Here is a 20,287-nt window from a genome sequence, read left to right as displayed (position 1 = left end):
AATATGACTAGAGGCTGTGAGGCGGACTAGTGAGAGAGTTTCTGTCCGTGTCCGGTGTGATGACGTTTAATCTCCCCAACAACCACTGTGGTCTCATTTAGCCACTTGTTAGCAACCACCTTTTTAAGGACACATAAAAAGTAAAAAAATTCACAAGTGAGGGTATTTGCAAACATATTTTATGTTGTAAAACAAAACATGTTAACTATAGACCTAATTTCAGGCCTCTAACCACAAACTCATTTAAAATCCTCATTGAATTTGAGAGGATAGACCCCAGGGCGCTAAAATGCTAACTCATTCCTGTTGCGCCCTATACCACTACAACAACTAATGCATTACACTACTACACTACCACTATGTTGATAACAATTATAAAGAAAAACTTTACCTGTAGCTGAAACCTTCTAGCAGCCACCTTTATCACCATAGCAAGTGCAACCTTTTGCTCAGAATTTCTCTATTTGAAATCCAGGAGAAAATAAAAAAATATATGCAGGAAAAAGTTACTTTTTACATGCCCTTTTATTGCTGTTGTTATTACTGGGTAAAATTCTCATTTACTGAACATATGTAGTGAACGGTGAGTGGTTACAGTGCCAAAACATTTTTGCATTAATCAAGTTACTTCATGAGTCCGTGCAACTTTGTTTTTAGTCCTTTTTTTCTGCACAACCTAAATAAACCAAATGTAAAAAATAAGGCTAGCTCTGCATACTGCTGGACAGATCAAGATAGATGGTTGTGATCTTATGGACATCTGTAGGGAAAAGAACTGCCACAAATACATATATATATATATATATATATATATATATATATATATATATATATATATATATATATATATATATATATACTGTTTCAATACAGAACAGAGGAGAGGGGGGTATGGTACAAAAAAATATCAAAGGATGGAGAGAGAGAAAAGAAAGGAAGAAAGATAAGTATGGAGTGCAGGAGGGGGCTGTAAAGCTATGAAGGATCCGGGAACAATAAGAGATACCCATGGTTACCTCCCCGAGGCATCAGAAAGGAACACAAACTATTAAGTCCTCAGAAGAAACTCTATAAAGTAAGCTACTGTATAGGAACTTCCATTTCACCCAGCCATAAGCTAATAGATCAATACCGCGCCGTGTTTTTTTTTCTCTTCATCATGAAATATGATCATAGTCTGTCACAGTATGTGGCATCCATACGCACCACATCTGAGAGCACAGGGAGCTCTGTGGAGAGAAAGCAGCTCCCACAGCCACCAGCCCATACATCACACATCCCATAAAGTAACATTGTCCCCAAGTATTACTCCCTCAGAGGGAGGGCCGTCTCTGAAGGCAAGCTTCAAAAGCAACAAGCTAGTACATCTATAACCCTTTCAGCTGTAGGCCCATAAAACAACTCTGTCTACAAGTATTTCTTGAGACGGTGGTCCCTGTGGAGTCAAGCCAAGTGCCTCCCATAGAAATGTTCCAATGCAGAGAAACTCTTTATGTGTCCTTAGAAAAAAAAATCTAACTTTTTATCTTATCCCTAAGTAGTTTTGTACTACATTTACACCAGTAGAGGACAAGGGAAACTTATAGTTTGTGTTTTTTTTTGTCCATCTTGTGACAGGATCACACCAGCCTATGAATCATACTGTGCAATATGATTATTTGAAATGATACATATGTTTTCTGGATGCATGTGAGGTATTATGGAATATTGTAGGTGTTTTGCATTCTGGTACTTTCAAGGCTTTTATTAGTGGACTGCTACCCCTGCTGTCGCTCTCCATGGTGCTGAAAACATAAAAAGTGTCCCAGTGCCGAGCCAACTACACAACTATTTTGCATTTCGTCCATTTTTTGGCAAATGAATTACACTAAAAATATGAGAAAAGGGAGTTGGAGGAAGAATCTATAACTGTCACTACATAACAAAGTGAGAATGGAAAGAAACATTTGCACAGTTTTATCATATGTGTATTTTAACATGATGTCAGTATTAAATCTTTAAACAAATCACAGTTATCATTGATCCTACAATAATGTGTCTCTGGGACTATATTTTGCCATGATAAAACACACACACACACACACACACACACACACACACACACACACATACACACACACACACACACACACACACCCACTTACAGGGTGACAGCAATAACACCCACCTGCTGTCACGGCTGCACCAGCACCACCTCTTTCATGTGTGTTTAATTTTTAATTTTGGTTTTTAGGTGATTCTCATTTCTGTGGCACAGAGGCATACATTAGACAGCTCCTATGTGACTAGCAACAACTAACAAGCCACTTCCTTTATTACTGACATTATGCGGGAAAAAAAAAAAGAAAAGTTTACCATCATAAACAGCAGAAGAGGTCATGTGTCAGTACCACAAATTACGGCAGGTATGTACGTATTGCTGCTTGCGTTTCACGGCACACATGTATGTATCGCGGCTCGTGGTACAATGGCGCATTCTAAAAATAGCACACACGTACGGTCTGCGGTTGTAAAAAAATGCTGCAGTTTCTGTGGATTTATGTTGTAAAACCACTGACCTAGGATTAGGGCACAAAACTTCTGGTAAGGCTCGGTAGTTTAAACAGTAAATAAATGTCCCTTAATGCTGGAAGTGAAGTAGTTAGGGTTCACGTGACTATGCAAAGATACGTTTAAAAACATGATTCATGCAACTTACGTAAACAATGTAACTGAAGTTAAGTTAAATGGTTTACTTTTGAATGGTTTACTCCACTCTACTGGGTGAAAGTCTGCCACTTGTTTGACCCATCCACCACAGCCTCAAACCGAACATGGAAATCTGCCTTTTTAAACTTTGCTTGGCTGTCAATCACTACTACGTCAGGAAGATGGTGGCGGATGCATTACAGCGGAGAGTGAAATATGAAGAAATCGCTCGTTTTTTGCTGCCTGTACACATGATCTATATTGACGTTTCTGATGGGAGAACAGGCTGAAAATAAAATCACCACCAAACATAAGAAAGCTGCTGGAGTTGGAGTTTTTATAGCCATTTCTTTTATTTAATTTTCCCACTTTTAAAGTATCCTAACATATATATGACACAAAAAAATTAAAACCTAAGCCTATGTAGCAGGTGTCCTGTCTGTATTCTGTCATCTGCTGTACAGGGCTGCCTTCACCCCTGACATAAGATAAATGGAGAACCTCTATACGTGTGACCTCTCACAGGGGACTCTGTTGCTGGAGTGACAAAGTGTGCACTTGCAGCACAGCCACTTCCACCCCTGTGGCCCATAAAGTCACACCGTCCTCGTAGCACTGCCTGTGCAAACCCATAGATCTTGATCTAGTGAGCAGTGGGGGTACAGCAGATGTTTGGGGAGAGCAGGCTGAAGTTATGACCTGAGGGACTGCCGGCAAAATAGTTGTTAAAGTGCATCATTTGTCTATAGACATGAGTTCGTTTTGCAGTGTTGCTTTTTTTATATATATTTTTCTTGTGGTTCCAATGTTCAGTGTTAGTATTTTTATAGGAAAAGTCAAATGATTAGCACTCAATACTATTTAATGAAAACCATGTCCTTGATGTTATTCCCAGTGGCTCCCACTGAGACTTTAAATACAGTTTAGAGTGCGAGGACAGAAGTAGGTGGGGCATTGAGGCCATGTGCACACAGAGTGGAGTTGTTGCTGATTATATAAAGGTTTTGCTTTAGTGAGGTAGTAGCAGCAGAGAGAAGAGAAATAATGAAAGAACCACCCTGCTTCACTGAACATTTCCTAATTATGAGTCCCTCTAGAGATGAGATTTTATTACTGGATATCCACCAACTCTTTATCAGTCCAGGACCTCTGTCTGACAGCGTTAGCTCAAAATATTATCAGCACACAAACAGTTGTTGACAGACAGCAGTGTTATCTGTAAATCTGGCAGTGAGCAGATGAGAAGGTGGGGCTAATTAAAAGTTGTGTGGCTTGTCATAAGATACCGGTAGCATAATCATAACCATAAACATAATCATAACCATTATGCAATTTCAAATGAGTAAACTTTCACTTCAGCACTAAGATGGACCAGCCTTCAAACAAAACTTATCACATTTTCCTCAGCTGTTCTTGGACAGTCATTTAAACACAGTTAGAGCCTCTAGTCACAGCAAAGCAAGTTTTTTAATGGGATCAAAAGAAGTCATGAAGAATATATAATCAGTATAAGCAGAATTTTACTCTTTATTGCACATGTACACACAGATCAGACTCCTGCAAGAGTTTGATCTTTCTGACCTAACTCATCAACACAAAGTCCACTCAGTCCTAAGCCAAAAACAGTGGATCCTAATGTATCCATGCATACATTATTCAAATAATTTGATCAGGTTATTGATAATGTCCTTTGGTAATGTCCTAAACAACAGCAAAAGTAAGCTGATTTCCAATGAGCTCACTTGTGATCGTATCCTTTTCAGAAACTTTGTAATCAGCATGAAATGAAGGTATCTTTTTGGAGACCTTATACAGGTGCATCTCAATACATTAGAATATCATGTAAAAGTCAATTTCCAGTAATTAAAGTCAAATAGCCCCAACCAAGTATTGAGTACATATAGATGGACATACTTTTCAGGCCAACATTTCCATATTAAACATACTTTTAAAAATTGGTCTTTTGTAACATTACTTTTTGTGAGACACTGAATTGTATGTCTTTTATTAAATGTAAGCCATAATCATTATAATTAGAAAAAAATATATAAATTAAGACATGAAATGTGTCATTCTGTGTGTAATGGATCTATATAATGTGTTATTCCACCTTTTGAATTGAATTACTGACATAAACAAACTTTTCTATGATATTCTAATTTATTGAGATGCACCTGTAAGACCAATTCATTAAATAATGATCTGTTTCTGTACATAATAATCCATAAATCCATGTTGAAGTGATGTTGTTTCTGCCATTAGCTGCACAGGAAGCTGCCATACTGAAGCCGGTCAGCTGCTGATGAATCAAAGGCCGTGTCTCTGGCTGTTTGTGTTTGTCACAACACTGTGCTGCAGATGCCATCGGCAATGCGAATAACATAACATGACATTAACTCTAGCTGAGTGTTATATGGTGCCATCCAAGAACATGCATATAGTTATTGTTCTTTTTTATACATTTTAGTTTAATATAATCTCCAGTATAATAAAAGTTTTAATTTATTTTAATATATTTATCATTCTGCGATCCGACCTGGATGTTTTCTTTGATTTTTAAAAAAATGTTTTACCCCAAATCAAATCCAGATATAAAATTTGATCAAAATCCCTACCAGCAGGTATTCGTTGGAGCCTGACCCGATTGCTGGACTCTGACAGATATGTACATATCTATAAATCTATAATCTACAAAACCAGATTCTGCCTGATACACAAACTCATGGTTCCATTTATAACATCTATCTGACCTGTGACGGGCGTTTCTCATGTGAAACATTTTCCATTCTTATGACCTGTCATTTAACATACAGGGATTTATTTACTTAGAAGAAATCCAATAGGGAGTTAATTGACATGAATGTATTGTCTGGAATCACTGTAAACATATGTCTTCTGATATGAACCTTTGGTAAACACGAACAGAATGATTGTTAAACATTCATAGACATGTAATCAATCGGATACAAAGCAAACTATCATTAAGCCAAGTGTCATTAAGCATTCCACCTGTATGTGACATTTGGCTGAATCATAATTGATTTGGGCATGTTCTGTATTTGTGAGATCGGGTAAACAGATGAAAATCAAAGGAGCCAGACGCTGAGATGGAGCATCTGCCAATCTGACATTTAGTTGGCTCGCTGTCTAACCACCCGTAAAGGTCTGTTTGTTTGCATGACTGTTTTTCTGCATTGGCACATTTGTCCACACAAAACAGTGTGTGTGTGTGTGTGTGTGTGTGTGTGTGTTTAGACCTCAGGGGTAAAGAGCCCCTGAGCTCACATACAGAAATCTTGGTCTCCCAGAATGTAGTTAAATTAAGTGATGTATTAGAATGCAAATATATGCTCTGTGGATGAAAAGTGAGAGAAATGTCCTCCAGCCACAAAAGTCTTACATGAAGGAGACACAACTATCAGCAGTGTGGCTGGCATACATTTGGATGCTGCAAAAGGACTCATTGCTGGCTGTGCCGATGAGAAATGCTGTCATAGAAGAGGACACAGTACGCCCCAAACATTATACATATGCACATACAGAACATGCATATGGACGGTAAATATATTTAGGATTATTGATGTTTTTCTTGGTTTTTTTTCTTACGTTCATGCAAGTAAAAAGCATCTTTCCTTGAGTTTGAGCTCAAGGATACACAAAACCATGCATATGCATTTCATGTTAAGTTGTACCTAAAAACTTCCTGAACTTACTTCCTGTTTGTTCTTGACTTTAATAGTGCCCTGGACCACACGTACGTCACTAGCACAAAAGCCCACTCATGTGTTTGTGCTGTGAAATAATGAGGATGGAAAAAGCAATTTAAGAAAACTCAGAAGAAAAATGCTCCATAATTGTTTATTCATTTAATAATTTAAAATGTCCAAACTTATGAAAGATAATTAGGTGGAAGCCTTAATCACAACAAAATTAGACCAATGTGCGCACACACACACATGCACACACACACACACACACACACACACACACACACACACACACACACACACACACACACACACACACACACACCTGTTTAGCCTAATGGGGGGAGCACACAACTCTTTTGTGCTGCACAACAGTTTTGTGAGTTTGCAGGTGAATCAAGGTTCTGCTGAAGCTGCATGACTCATTGCAAAGTGTTGTTGTATGACAGATTTTTTAGAAGTCTGCACTTTTATCAAAAATGCAAAACTATTAATATGACAGTCAATACATTCTAAATACACTAATTAAAAAGTCTGTTTAATTTACAGTAAAATACCGACAGCTGTGGTTGCCAGAACTTCACCATAAAAAATACAGTGAGTGGGTTTTCTACTGTAGATTTAAATGTAAATATCAGCAAAATTTGTAATTTAGACTGAATTATCCTGTTATTTTAGGGTAATTGTGTCTTTGTGACATTATGGTATTTCTCCATGAATTTTACATGAGAATTTTACATTCCTCGATTTGATTTTTGACAGTAACTGTCTACTACGGTGATATACAAGATTAAATTTAACTACCTTTCAGATGCAATTTGATAGTGTTTTACTGTAATTTCTACAAACATCAATATATATATTGTATACCAAAAGTCTGGTGGTAGGTGACAAGCTTTTCGACCTGCCATGGCAGAAGAAACATCTTTTTTCCCCTTTTTTTCTGCCGTAAAGTGGCATTTTCTTTTTTCTTTATTTTCTTCTTTTGTCTGGCCTGTCAAATGTCAGTGGCTTGTTGTTTTGGTTTGCACACTGCATCCCTAACCCTTCCCCTAACCCTGCCCTTATATGGGTTTATTGTGGGGTTTCCCTATTTAAGCTTATCGTGAATTGCCTGGCACGCACATCCAATATAATACTCAACTGGGTAAAAACAACCTTGGCTGTCACCAGACGTGTCATGAATTCCTCCTAGAATTGTTTGCCTTTGCTTTTATTTCTTTGTGCAAGAACAAGTGTAAGAGAAAAACAAGAACGCATTCATGAATAAAGCCCAGTGTGTTACTTTGAGTAGCAGTGAATGTAAAACATAATTTGGCTAAACAAAAAGTTCCTCAAAGAAGGAGCTGTTTCATGCAAAATATTCAAGAAAGGACATGGAGTTTTTTTTTCCCCCATATTTTGGTATATAACTCTTTAAACATTACCTACTATGCATTGATTCCATGCATCTTAAATATGAAGGTTTTTTTTGTAGCTTTTGAAGGACATTTTTCAAGCATATATTTAATTTAGCAGATTAAACAATTAATTAAAAAAAAGCATAATTAGTGTCAGACAAAGTGCTCACACATACATGTGAAAACACATTAATATCTAATTAATCTTTAATTGCTGACTTCGATACTATAATATATAGTAACTCTTGTTATATTGCATGTGCTCCATTGTTGCATTTGGCTTTAGGCTTGCATATATATGTGGGCTGAATGTTCACGCAACACTGCTTTTAATTTTAATTTAGCTCGGGCCCGTATGCATTAAGACTCATGAGATAATAGCTGAAGCCACTTGAATGCTTGGCGCTCAGTAGGGAAAGCCTTCCTCAGTAACACTATCCAAGTTACTTCACAGAGAAAAAGGAGCTGTGAAAGTTGTGGTCTCCTTATGGATATGAACCTCTTTCTCTCAGTAAGTCAATTCCCCTTACATCTCCTTTCATCCTACATAATTTCCCTCATTACAAACGCTACCTGTCTTCTTCTTGGTCCCATTTTAGTTAATTTATCCCCCATTCTTCTGCCTTTCTGTCTCTGTTCCTATCACTCTCACCCTCCCTCTCTTTATTCCACCGTTTTGCCGACTCTCCCATCATTCCACTTCTTTCTCTCCCACAAGACTCTCACAATGTCTAATGGCATCTCAGCTTCTTCCAAACAGGGTCCACGCCGTAATGGCCTGAACCATAACGAGCTCATTACAACGAGTGGAACAGAGAGAAGCCATTGCTGTTCTGACAGACAGCCATTTAAGTGCCGTCTACCGAGGTGTCTCCACTACGGGCCCCCCTGTCAAACCGCCAACTAGCCGGCCAGCCATCTCTTTTTCTTCCTCTTGCTTCAGAACGTCTCCTCCCTCATTTTCTCACCAGTTTCCTCCATTTTTAAAAATTTCTTCAACATGGCTGATTTGCTATCTTTCCACTCTTCTACCCTGCAGCTCTGCCAATCGCATCTCTCTTTTTCTCCCTCTCTCTTTGGTAACCCGTGCCCATCATCGGCAGCTCCGTTTCAATCTCCACCGTACTTGGCCTGATGATGACATATGAACCCGGGTCTCCTAATTGTGGAGCTCAGTCTCACACAGTCATACAAAAAAACCATTTGCCATAACGAATGGACCTCTTGTCATTCCAATGAGGAGTAATGGACCTTTTATTGCGGGATTAATCTCAATGGTCCTCTTGTCCATTGGCTAGCTGAGAAGTCTCTCATCCATCAGTGGAAAGGAAGGGAGTTGGAGAGGGGGAGACCTGAGATGATAACCTCCCTGATCCCCTGCAATTACTCTGGGTTTCAGGCTGCCCTTCAAGCCCCCTCATTGATCTTTGATAGTTAGGACTGTATGTACGTCTCTTTCCAGCTCTATGACTTTCTATTGCCCAGATATTGGCTGATGTTGTCCTGAAGAGCTACTACCTCACCCACCAACTGTTTTGTATTCCCATCCTCTACCATCTTCATCTGTCCTCACTCATATCACCACTATTTCTGTTTTCATCACAACCAATATTAGTTTGATTGCTAGATTTGTTATTTATCATCATCATTATTATTATTTTAATGCTTCATTATTGTTTTAATGAAGATTGTTAATTTTGGAAGATGGAATAAGATAAAAAGGGATTTTGGAAGGATGGGACTTAATTTAACTGTCACCAATGCCATCAAAGACCTTTTACAACTCTCTGAGCTGCGATAGCAGAAAAAGAACAGGTGTCATAGGATTCATTATGGTTTCAAGTAAGCCATGCCAATATGAGCTAGTATACACAATATCAGGGCACCATAACAATTTACTGAAAATCATTGTTAATGTTATAAAAACATTACATTGAATAGTTTTTTCCCCGCATTTTATTTTGCTACGATCTCCATGTGCAATTAACTTCTACACTGCAGTGTAAAAAACTAGTTGAAAACTTTGGCGAACACAGCCAAACATCAATAAGGTGCAACAACACAAGACATAGCAAGCCAGCTAATATTACTTGTTGTAATATGTTAATCAACCAGCCAGAAGTCCAGCCCAGTCTTACAGCCTTTTATATTGCAAAGCTCTCACAAACCATTGAAAGTCAGTTCAAGATTAACTGTTGCCTGACAGTCTCTTGCTTGGTCACTCTCTCTTTTTCCATTCTAAGCTTTGTGTGTCAATGTACTCTTTGTTTGCTTCAGCTGTCATGTTTGTCGAGGCTGCTGAATACGCTTCTTACATACAGGCATGACGTCAATGACACACCCTACCAGCATCTGCATTAGCTGTGAGCCTGAAAACCTCCTCCCAACAGCGGTCCAAAACTCCTGTACTAGTGGTGTAAACACCAACAAACCCCTGGTGCTCCAGCTCCCAGTTCTGGGAGCATGACTATCTCAACTAGCTGACTGCAGCTACAGGGAGCAGAAATGAGTGGTAAGCATTACTTTAACAAGAAGTAAAGCTTCTGTTAACATGTAAATGCCATAAATCATTGAGAGTTAATACAGAGTAGCTGTAGGACATCAGAGAGAAAACTAAAACATTTCCTCCTTAAAATAGGGTTCTATACATATGAGGATGTGTAAGTAAAACACACAGAGCAACATTAACTTTCATTCAGAGTTTTATATCTCTCTGCTTGGTAAATCTATGCCCATTATTTGCTCTCCTTTTAGCTTTGATTTGTTTTCCACCAACTCCAGAGGCAGTAATTAGCTCTTCGCCTGCTAAATACCACACTAACTGTAACAGCTAACTTTGTCTGTGTGCCATTTGGTGCTGTGGCAGGTAGCTTTCAGTGGGTTTATCGAAGCTTTTGTATTGAAAACTGCTGCTGCGGGAAACAAGGTTGATGAGCCTGAACCAATAGAGGTGAGCAGAATTGCAAAGTTTGGTGGTTTGCCACTAGCATCGATCCCTTTCACATAACATGTCATTTGATCCATTGTTGATATAAAAGTATTGATTAGAGCAGCTTTAATTACACCTTTGCTTTTTCTCCTTTGACATGTCAATGTGTCTGGCGTAAAGAATCAAAGCCCAGTTATACTCTTATTTGGAACAAGATAATGACCATGCAGTCATGAAGTCAAATAGCTGTTGTAGCCATTTGTTTAAGACAAAATCTGACGATGCCAATTTGGTTGAAACTGGATGAGATGTGTGGGATGTGTTGGCTTTTAATATTTCTTCTTGCATTTATTTTAATGTTTGTTACAGTGTGAATAAGGCTCTATGCAAGCCTCTCTTGCCACACTATTGCACAACAACACATTAAATGTTCCCTGCCCTTCGCTAATGAAGTGTTGAGCTATTTCTGATCTAATTAAGAGTTAAGTTTGTTTGTCTGAGCTTAGCAAAAGTTGCTGGAGCTCATGAGATGCCTCTAGATAAGACTCATACTTGGAACATGTGAAGGATATTACAAAACAATTAACACAGAGGAGAGATGCGTCATCCATTCTTGAAAAGTATATTGTGATGATGTGGAAATTACTTATTAATTTTATGCCAATATTAAACATTTTGTTGTTTTGAAGGCACAAAAATGCATTGCCAATGAAAATTAGGTTAGAAAATACAGCATTTGCCTGATTTAAAACTGTGTAAGGCATGCCTACTTCTGTTTTTCTCCCATATACTCAATCTGAAAGCATCACGACTGCTGTACAAAAACATACACTCTATTTAAAGGGGACATTTTATGCCAATTTTCAGGTTGATTTGTGTATTTTGGTATCCACTAGAACATGTTGAGTCTTCCACATCCAAGCTCACATTGCTCTGTGCTGTCCATCACTGAAGCCAGCCAGAGGAATAACTGAACCACATTATTTCAATTTCTAACTCTCTCTCTCTCTCTCTCTCTCTCCCTCTCTCTCTCTCTCTCTCTCTCTCTCTCTCTAAATCACCAATAAAAGCAGCAATGTGATCCAAAATTGGGCAGAAATTACCACCATTGGCAACCAAGATTACAGGTTTCTTTGGCATTAGCATGTAGCTAAATATAGTAATGGAAGGACTGTGATGGCACTGTAGCAGCGCTTTGTGTTGTGAAATCACCAATTGGGCTTCAAAATTAAAAATTACCCAAATTGAAAAGGAATGTGATCCAAAATTGGGAATAAATGAACCAAAGATTAAAGATTTCCCTGACATTAGCATGCAACTATACAGGTGCATCTCAATACATTAGAATATGATGGAAAAGTCCATTTCCAGTAGTTCAAGTTAAATAGCCCCAACCAAGTATTGAGTGCATATCGATGGACATACTTTTCAGAGGCCAACATTTCCATATTAAACACACTTTTTAAAATTGGTCTTTTGTAAAAAAAACATTTTTTGGAGACACTGAATTTTAGGTCTTCATTAAATGTAAGCCATAACCATTATAATAAGAAGAAATTACATAAATTTAGACATGAAGTGTTTTATTCTGTGTGTAATGGATCTATATAATGTGTTATTTCCACTTTTTGAATTGAAATACTGACATAAATTAACTTTTCTATGATATTCTAATTTATTGAGATGCACCTGTATGTAGCAGTGTATGTAATATACACACTGCATAATCATCACACATCGGTATAAGCAAAGACGGAAAAAAAAACGGTCGGAAACAGACTGTTCAGGACAGTCAGAAGTTTTTTCTCACAGGGATTATGTTACATTGATTACATTACTTGAAACGTGTACACCTTGTGTGTGTGTGTGTGTATGTATATATATATATATATATATGGCAGAAAATAAGGAAAAAAGCATCGTCAATTCCCTTTTAAATGTTTTTTTTTTTTTTACCTAAATCATTTTGATAAAATATCAAATACTGTGTTATAATTCAGCCCATTGAATCCCAGGTTTCAGAAGCGGTGCTGGAAGGCAGCTGCTGTGTTGTGCTCTGTACTCAAACCTTTTCCCTTCCCACTGATCTCCTCCTCCTCTTCAGACCCCCCACCTCTCCATCTTCTCCCTGCAGATCCCCTCTCTCTTGCCAAGTTTCCCAGCATGTCTCTCCACTCCCCCAAGACTTCCCCTCTTTCATGGAATTACCTATCCGCTTCTCCTCTCTTTACTTTATCTCGACTCTCTTTGGAGTTTCGCTGCCCTCACTTCTCCTGGCCATTGCCTAAATCCTCGTACCTACTTTGCCAGCCTTGTCTTGCACTCCCGCTCCCTCTCTTGCTCAGTCGGGGTTGCCTGTGGTTTTATTACTCTGGCAGCTGCAGTATGATATCGACCTCCCTCCACCTCCAAGTAAGCCTCTGCTAATAGAGAGACAGAGCAGTGGAATGACCAGGACCAGGTGGACCGACCTTGGTCTCGGTGCAACAGCAGGGGGCACTCTTCAGCCTTTGCTGCCATTTGTTGCTGTCGTTGCCAGCTTGTGTGTGAATAAAGTGGGCAGAAGGAGGGAAAACAATGCTGCAGTTTTGTGACTGTTAGTGTGCTTTGTATGCGTGCGGGGTGTGTGTGTGTGTGTGTGTGTGTGTGTTAATGTGTGCTCATGCATGGCAAGTCTCTGTCCTTTGCTGTACATGAGAAAAGGGCAAAAGCTTAGTGGGGGGAAAGCAGAAGATGATGTTGATCTCTCATTAATATGTATGGCCTGCTGTGTGTGTGTGCATGTGTGTGAATGCATGAATGGGTGTGTACGTCTTCTATATGTTCTTCAGCACATGTGTCTGGCACTGTGATGAAATCTAAGGTCATGTTAGGAACTGCTGTGAAGTCAAGTGTGTGTAAATTGAACAAGGAAATATCCGCTTAAAGGCCGTAAGACACATTGATGGATGTGCTGTATCTGAATGAACACTTTGACTTACATCTCACACATCCAAGGCAGAGAAGGTCTTCTTTTAAGCGTGTGTGCAAGCACAAAAAACAACAAATCGAACCCGAACAAAGCAGTTTAAATCCTCAACCAGCAGCATATGATGGTAGTTTAAGTCTCTCTTTGTTCCTGTGTTACCTAATCCTCTTAATTAAATCAGAATAGCAGAGCTGCCACCCTTTAAGAGGAGAAAAAGACTGTCACCATGAGATCTGAGTGGGGAATAAGATTGGCATTTTGAATACACACCCAACACATTTGTTCAGTAATTTATTTCTTACCTCATTCCCATTCCTGTATTGCCAACTTGAACAGATCCATCTACTTAAACTCCCTCTTAAAACTTAGATGAATTAGAGCCTTCATATTTGGCATTCCAATGGTCTGAAGTGATTTAGAGATTACATTGAACTGTCAGACAGTCTGGCAGATCACATTTCTTATTGAAGTGATTTTCTAGAGGATGGCCAGATCCTTTCTCACCGGATTGAAATTTGAGACACATCAGACTGTCTGCTCTGACTTATCTCCAGGTATTTGATTATAATGTGGCTTTTTCAACCTGCAAATAGGGGGAGTTGTGATAACCCTTTGGCCAAAGTTGGATGGCAGCTGGCAGCAATAAATAAAGAAAAAGTCATTTGAAACACACATTAAATGCAGACAGTCCTATTAGCTTGTTGCAGGCCAATGGAGGACCTTGTAAAATAACAATCTCAGAGATAGACAACTTGGATGAAGACTGCAGAAGAAGTGGAAATGTTGGGAGGTCGCCATTGGCACTCACCGGAGAGATGCAATCCCAGTTACCGCGGGGTGACAGTGCATTATTTTGACCAGTAATGGAAAATATAGGTTATTTTATGTCACTCTGGTTCTATGATTGAGTAGCTTGTACTCTAACTACTATGTGGTATATTGATTCCAAAGAATACATCTGCATAAAACAAGCAAATCCTCCACTCCTATGTTGATTAAAGTATTAAATACTCGAAACTCCCTTAAATGTTTAGGTCAGATATGTTCATTTGCATTAACAATGGACAATAATGCAATTAAATATTCCACTTGATTGAGACTTACTGTTACTGTTCTGAAATCCTGTCTGAATCCTAAGATGACTGTCGGCCTGAAAAATATATATTGATTGAGGTTTTAAACTCCTAGCTGGCCAACATTTCCTCCTGTTGCAAACATTTTCTGTGAGGTGACATGATGATGATGAGAAAAAATAGACAAGAAAATTCAAAATGTCATGGTGGGATACTGTTCCTTGACATTAAAGACCTGCTTCCCCTCTGCCTTCTCGGGCATGAAGCTCAATATGAAATAAAATGAAACTCAGGTGTGGGCATCCAGAAAAAAACACACACACACAAAATACACTCTTCTCCTTTTCCTTCCTCTTCATCGAGATACAACCTTATCACAGTACTTTTGAGATTACACTTTAATTTTCATGTCCGCCTCTTTTGTTGCTTAGGCTGCATGCCTACACTCGATTAATTTATGAAAGAAATTAGGCTAATCGTTATCAGGTTCATCACATTTTATGACCTGATCATTATACTGGAAGAGGCTCTAATTGTGGCGGGAGCAAGGTGTTTCCTGTCTCTTACTGTTTAATGGCTGTTTTATATAGCTTGAATTTCTGATTGGTGCCAAATACATATTATATGAGCCAGTGTTCACTCAAAACTGTACATTTACCCTCAGTGCTTATCGTGCCTCAACTTTTTTATATTGCTGTTGCAAATATTCATATCTATGGCCATATTTATTCATGCTGATGCCAGTAAGAACAGTAAACACTACCTATCAAGTGCTCCAGTCCTGATAGTTACACACAGTGGGATTTGTGTGACTGTTTGCATGCTTGCATCTATTGCATGAACACAGACTGTACTGGTGTGCTTGAGCATATGGTTCTCGAGGCACCTTGACGCTTCGGTCACTGATGCACCCTTCCACTTGAGCTGCGACATGGTTTCTCACAGAGGGACTCCGTGCCACTTCCGTGCCGGTGCCTTAAAGAGGAGCTTAGCACGAGGGAATCGGTCATCCCACGGTCAGATCCGTCTTGCTTAAGTTGTTTTGCATAATTTCCTGCGCTGCAAATTTCCGATTGAGACATTAAATCCCATTTAAAGTTCTGTTTAAAGGATTAAATGTATTCTTCATGTCTTATTTTTTATAAGATTTTTTTTTTTTTCAAAGCATCTTATTTATAGCTCTTCACAATCACATTAAACGCCCAGTTTTGACTGTACCGTAGGATAAAATGATTTCCTATATTGCAGCCACACAAACAGGACTGAAAAGTAGAGACTTGGGCAGCCAGTGCAATGCTGGGAAATTTACTGACATTTTAATGCTAGAAAAATGAATATAAATGCCCATGCTTCATAGTCATCCATCAGCTCACCTAATGGAGGCTACATTGTTTCCTGATGGATATGAGTTGAAAAAAGGACAGTAGATGCCTAATCAAGCCACAGCTTTCATCTGCTTTTAGCCGAGGCTTTTTTTTTCTTTCTCATTTTGGTCTTTTTTTCTTCTTTGGTCTTCTTTCTTCTCTTTTTTTTTTCCAGTAAAGTGATCTGTATGATTAAAAAAAACTATAAGGCTTTTCTACATAAAAATCAATATGCATTTGAAAATGCATGTAAACATGCAAAACTAGGCACAGAATTTTATTGATTATAGTCTGTCCACTCCATACTGTTGATTCAGCATACGAGCCAGTAATGAATACCCCCACCATTGGGGACATGGAGACCAGGTAGTAAGACAAACAATTCTATACTAGAAAGGTCAAAGACTCAATAATTAGGATCAGCAGTGGGACCATCAACAGCTATATACTGACAAAGTGTCCTGTTGCAAAACATCCTCAGTCAGTGTCCTTCTCATATGTTCTGTAAATGTTAAAACAGTTAGAAAGATTCTTTTCTTGTTAGTTTTTTTATTTAATTTAAAAAAAAAATTTTTTTACAGCTGGCAGAGATCATGTGGCAGAGATCGGTCTGTGTTTGCATGCATGAGTGTGTCTTTATATAACTACTCTCTCATACTGGTAGACCAATCTACCTAATACTTTTTGTGCACATTTATGAATATATGTATAAGAACCCCTTGTAGTGCAGTGATTTACAATAAAAAAACAACAGCAGGATTGTCTTTATCACAAAACAAAGTGATACAAGCAAAGAGTAGAGGACTCAAACACACAGTGTATATGACTATAAAGTTTTACTACTTGCAGGGTTTGGTATACAGATGATCAGTCCAAGGCAGACAAAGAAAGTATGCTCTGCAAAAGGCATAGTCCAAAGAAATGGACATACACTGATAGTGTTTTGTACCTGTTGTGGAAGTCGCAGATACGTCAGAAAACCAAACGCCATATAATATCATCCAGAGGTACACACAGTTTAGTGATTTTTCACCATTGTACAGGAACTGTGTCTGGATGACTGCCACTACGGCGCTACTATATCAGCAAAATAAACTGATCTCGCTGTGTTTTGATTGCAATACATATCAAAACTATGCTGAAATGACGAAATGATGCAGATGTATAAAAAGTCTGACTTCATGCTTTGTCAGGTCTGTGTGAAAGGCAACAAGCAAACAACTTTTAAAGACTTGATCAGCATACAGGAGATTCTCCATGCTTGGTGGACAACTGCACTACACTGAGTGCACTTTCCTGGCCGTTTTTTCTCTGTTTTCTAATCCCTTTGGGTCCCATTTAAAGTTTTATTTAACCAGTGAACAGTGAGTCCTGCTGGCCACCGAGCAGCTGCACTGTAATCAGTGGGATGAAGTACTTCATTCAAGGTCACCTCAACAGTAATGGATGTAAGAAGTAGTTAGTTATTCACTTTCCAGACTTAAATTTCCCCACCCGCTCCAAGGACGTGAACATAATGTTAAAACTTCTTTCTAAACTCTATGTACTAAAACCAGTCTTATTTGTGCATGTCTCCACTGTATCATTCATGATCACATAATGTATCCCAGCAAGAACCGCAATGAATAATATGAATAGTAAGTCAGCTGTTATTTCTGTGAACTCCTGTTCTCAACCGGAGAAGTTTACTCAGTGCAGTTTAATTCCCATCTGCGTGAATAGAGACGTCTAAGGGACGGGCAATTGATTGATCACAGAGAGATGACTTTTCTAGTTACTGCAGCATGTTTTGTTCAAATGCATTTTAACCAGAGTTCTCACCTACCTTGAGAAACCCTCAGTAGCCCCGAGGTGGCTGTCATCCTGCATCCATCTTTGCTCCTGAACCGCTCTGCAGACAGTGTAGTTAAATGCCAGGCACTGCTGTAGGCCAATGTACGTGTGCATGTGTGCGTGCGCGCACTCGGAGCCCCCTGTGCTCGGCAGGTAGGGGAGGAAAATGCATTATTGATAGTGTTTGAGGTATGCAAAGCAAAGCAAGGAACCTCTTTGATCTCTCATAGACGCCGTGTCGCCTGCAATCTCCCTCAGATTCAGTCGTGTGCACACAGCACTGGGAGGCAAGAGACACAAATTTCTCCTTGATCACTTCTCCCTTTTATCTTTTTTTTTTCTTTCTTCCTCTTCTTTTTTTCTATTTAGGAGGTACTGCCCAAGGAACAATTGTTTTGGTATTTGTCTTGCTCTGTCATTGGAAAAAGAGAGAGAAGGAGAGTAAGAAGAGAAGAAAAAAAGCCATTATGATTCCTCCGGTAATTGCGGAACGATTGAAAATTGAACTGGGGAATTTGCTGCCAATTAACTGTATATTCATAAGGTACTCTTATCACCCGAATTGAATTTACATGCAGCGCGATGCAGCATGTGTCGGAACAGGGGGCATAATTGCAAAGCACGGCCAAGTGAGTTATGCAAATGGTGCTCATTTCCCCGCAAATTTGAAGTGACTTAGCCTCTACCCATATTCATACAATGCCTTAATAACTTAAACATAAGGTAGCGTCGCTGTAATTGCTGTGTTAGATTAAAGTTTCTAGTGCTTAGGTGAAAGAAATGAACATCCCTGAAGGCAAAAGCAGAAAAGGAAGTAAAGAGAATAAACAACAAACACTCTGGGTAGGATAACCTTATTTTGAAGGACTAACATTTTCTAAAGATTAGCAGAACACATGTCCCTTCAAAGACTCTTCTAGAGTTACAGAAACATACTTGTGTGTGAAGTGAAGTTATAGGCACGTCGATATCATGCTCAACACCTGTGGCCCTTTGTGGCCGCCGTGCACATCCGTGTGTTTTATCCACAGGTATGCGGCAGTGAAGAGATCAAGCTTATCCTTTGTGACAGTCACTTTTAAGTCCTTTTCGAAACTGGGTGGTTCAATTTACCACCGTCGCCTCCCTCCACCCCATTCCAATCGCGCACACCCCCCGCTCTGACACACACACACACACTCGCACCAGTCACACACACACCCCTCTGATAGGCTGTTGGACAAACCATTGACCTTCACTTTGCAATCTCTGAGGCCGATCAGTAGGCCATTCTTCCATGTAATGTTTACATCTCTGTGGGCTATTTGGCCACAATGGGGAGATTGCCTTTGGTCAACAACCTGTGTCCACAATGGTCATTTTCCCCGGCTTGGCCCAAGGCGGGAGGCCATCAAAGCAGCGCGGCGCTGTGTCACTTTCTCTTCTTATTGAAAGGAGTGAGACATTAGGGTCGAGGGAACGAATCAAAGTCAGATTCCTTTCTGATAAACTTTGTTTCGCTCTGTTTTCACACCTCCTACGCTCCACATGACATCATCTGTGTGTGTGTGTGTGTGTGTGTGAACTCCTCTGTGACTGGAGAACAAAACATGACAGAACATTTACATTAAATCACAGGTTCCCTATAGGGATTTGGTGCATATGTTTACATATTAATAAGGAAATATCAATGTTAAAACCTCTGCAATAAAATGTTCATATAACTAAATTCTGCATGCTCTTTCAAGTGGTTAAGCTGGCATATAAACATAAAATAATGAGTGTTTTAATTAGCTTAATTCAATATGATTAATACAACTGTTTTGTTTAGTAATAGTCTCGCAGCATGGGCGTACTTAATTCTCTAGATTATGGTTATTATTTGACATTTCATGTGACGTCTGAGACTAATATGTTGTTGTGGTGTTTGTGAGTTCTGTAAGCTGTTATTTCTAAACTGTGGGTGGGAGGGGTCGACTTTTAGCTGTGTTTTAGCATTAGTGTAAGGGGAATGTGATCAGACAAGTGGCTATTCATCTTTTTTAAACATTTATTGAGCTTTTCCTTAAAGCATGGTAATGAAAATCAAAGAATGCTTTGAACCAAGTTGTAAGGAGCAGAAACAAAAGGGAACACGGCGGCCTCTGTCATCAGCTCGAATAAAGGATTCACTAATCGTTTAAATCTGTAATACTTACTCAGAAGTTGTGTAACTTAAGAAAATTATGCATGAGCACCCAGTCCTCATTTCAGCTTTATATCCGCTTGATGAATGTTTTCAAATTTGGAAATCTAAAATAATTTGTTAATTAAGCCTTGATTAGGTGCAAATTATAAGCTGCTTCC

This window comes from Centropristis striata, chromosome 15, assembly GCF_030273125.1.
Source record: "Centropristis striata isolate RG_2023a ecotype Rhode Island chromosome 15, C.striata_1.0, whole genome shotgun sequence".
Taxonomy (NCBI): Eukaryota; Metazoa; Chordata; class Actinopteri; order Perciformes; family Serranidae; genus Centropristis; species Centropristis striata.
This window is presented reverse-complemented; position numbering follows the sequence as displayed.